Source organism: Aedes aegypti, chromosome 2, assembly GCF_002204515.2.
Source record: "Aedes aegypti strain LVP_AGWG chromosome 2, AaegL5.0 Primary Assembly, whole genome shotgun sequence".
NCBI classification, from domain to species: Eukaryota; Metazoa; Arthropoda; class Insecta; order Diptera; family Culicidae; genus Aedes; species Aedes aegypti.
In genome coordinates this window covers 337,737,297-337,740,149 of record NC_035108.1, presented here as the reverse complement: position 1 = coordinate 337,740,149, position 2,853 = coordinate 337,737,297, and positions in this window count along the sequence as shown.

The window sequence follows — 2,853 nt, the reverse complement described above, 5'->3', positions numbered from 1 at the left end:
TTGCTCCGGCGTTTTCGTCATTTTTGCAAATATCGGCACCACCTGCCGGCAAAAGTTGAGAAAAAGAAGAAACGGTTGTTTGCAAACAAAGCAGGGGCGGACCAATAGACCTTTTCACATGACGTTTCAAATCAGCTGATCCGGAAGCTCTTTGACAGTTCTTCTATGAAAATGACAGGCCCGTGTTAGCACCGGTCCTCCACCGATGTAAATAAATGCATAGACGGGCCTGTCACATGAAAAGGCCTATTTAAAGGGGACAATCATTTAGTGCACGGAGAAATCAGACTACCCACAAACTAAGTTCTTTGAACTCAAATTTGGGTAAACTGCATTTAATTTTTACCCACGGTTAAGTTGTTTTGCCTCTCTCGCAACTGCAATGTTGTCAAAAACAGAGAGAGATGCACCGACTCAGCGTCGAATGAATGTGGAATAAGCCAAATTTGGGTTCTTTCGAGTGTTTATCTAAATTGGGTCCTAAAATTTTTAATGAAATCTAGTTTTTATTTAATAACACGAAAAAGCATGTTACTGTAACTACTTTAGCAATTTTTCCCGCTCAAATAATGGCTATATCATGTTTGAACTTTAATTTAAAAATTTGGTCCATAAATGAACCTTGACACTTTTGATCATGTTTGACGTTCACTTAGTCGACAATAACACCACAGGGGTTTTAGTTCGACCACTGGGGTTGTTCCTATCTGACATTTCGTAAGGGACACGGAAAACAAAATACATCCAAAATTTGAGTTTAAGCCAAACGATGTGACAAAATCTAAAAAAATTTTTTTTGGGCTTAAACCAACGGAAAACATTAGAAAATTGAGTAAACATGTGTTTTTGGCCTAAACTTAAGCGTTTGGCACTAAAATTGGGACAGGGCTTTAGGACCCTATTAAAGTTGTTTTAACTTGCACTGCGTTGTTTTTTCACTGTAGTCAAACGAAAACTACCTACTGAGAGTTATACACTCAGGCAAAAATACTATGAATATTCATTATTTCCCCTTATGTTTATTAGCCACAAGAAATCGGTAAGTATTTCATTGATTCACCTTATGAATTGATCTGAATCATGCCAATGTGGTGTCTTGCTTATTTCATAAAACAGCATTATGAAAATTGAAACAACCATTTAAGAATTTCTTCTATCAGCAGTATAAACTACATTGCTTTCAATGTCACATATTATTATTTAATCATTCGTTTTCATATTCAGTTGACAATACATTCCATTCAGAGTATTTACAGAAAGTTCAATGCGTTCTACTACCCGGATAAAAAATACAATACAAAAACAATATAACATATTGTAACAGTACTATTCAATATATTGGAAATACAATACAGTATATTGTAAAATGACAATACAATTACAGTACAATATATTGTTTTGAACAGTTCACTGTATGGTTTATGAGATTTTTGCAATATAATGTATGGGTGGTTAAGTATCGTTACAATTCAAATATAGATATTTTCTCATACATACATTTTGAAAATACAATACGATATATTGTTCATGTATTCTCGAAAACTTATTCATACAGACTCAAGTCAAAATAGTATACAAACTCACTTTATCGATCCTACGTGTTAAGCAGGCGGAATTCTACACGTACCGCTCTGTACCAACTCAACTTTTCACTTTTAGAACGTTTAATTTCCGGATTTACAAAACGACGAAAGTAACATTTTCAACTTTCGCAACCTAACCACTACTTTCGCCGCCCCGCTGTATGGAGTGACAAAGTGACTTAACCACGAATCAAAACAAAACACTACTTGAGCCGATTTTACACTGGTAGAAAAACGTCGAAAGTAACTGAATGAAACGGCTTATCATTTTCTTATAATTATTTTCGTGGGAAATATTAGAAACTACCTAGTTTTTGAATGTGAGCTGAGTGTATGCAAAATTTGAGCGAAGTACACGGCAAAAAAATGTTAAAAAGGTGATTTATTTTAAAACAGTTTTAGAAGATAGATTGTGATTTTTCCTAATTAATTTTCTCAAAACCGTATAAAAGTTACTTACGTCGATTTGAAAAAGTAATCGAGTATTGTCTTGATTGGCAATTCGTGTATTGTTGTAAAATACAAAAACAATTCAATAAACTGTATTTATTAGTGGTGAAAAGTATAGAATTTGTATTTTATATGGATTGTCTCCCAACTTACCGGATATTCGTGCCAACGGTAGCGAAATAATTGTAACTCCTATAGAAGTAAAGATATTTACCATGGTTGCATTCGTCGTTACAGCTAATGTCAAGTGACTTCTACAAAACTACTTAATTTTACTTTTTGAATATTTTTCACTGTAATCCAAGTAGCAATCGGCTATTCTGGTCATTCCATCCATGCTGGGTGGCAATACCTGTTGCATAGCAACCAACCCAACAAGGTCGTAGTAAGCTGCGACCCATATTCAAATTGTTCTTCCTCTTTCAATTTTGCACATCGTGCAGTATAGTCGCATTTTAATAAAGCTCCTTAATTGTTCTCGAAGTATCCGCGTTTTTCAATTCCGAGTTCCGGTAACGAAATCCCAATAGGTTATGGGCACCACACAGAAAGAGCTGGCGCACGGAATTCCGCAGTTCCGCGGGAATGGAAGCGAGTTCCAGAATTGGAGTTACCGGGTGAAGCTTTTCATCGAAGCAGCTGGCGTGTCAGTGGTTCTCACCGGGGAAGCCCTGGAAGTAGAAGCTGATCGAGCGAAGTTCGTGGAAATGGACCGGAAGGCGAAATCACTGTTGGTGAGTTTTATTTCCGACGAGTGCTTGGAAGTCGTTCGGGAAAAGGCAACCGCAAAAGAAATGTGGGAGAGTCTGGAAGCAACGTA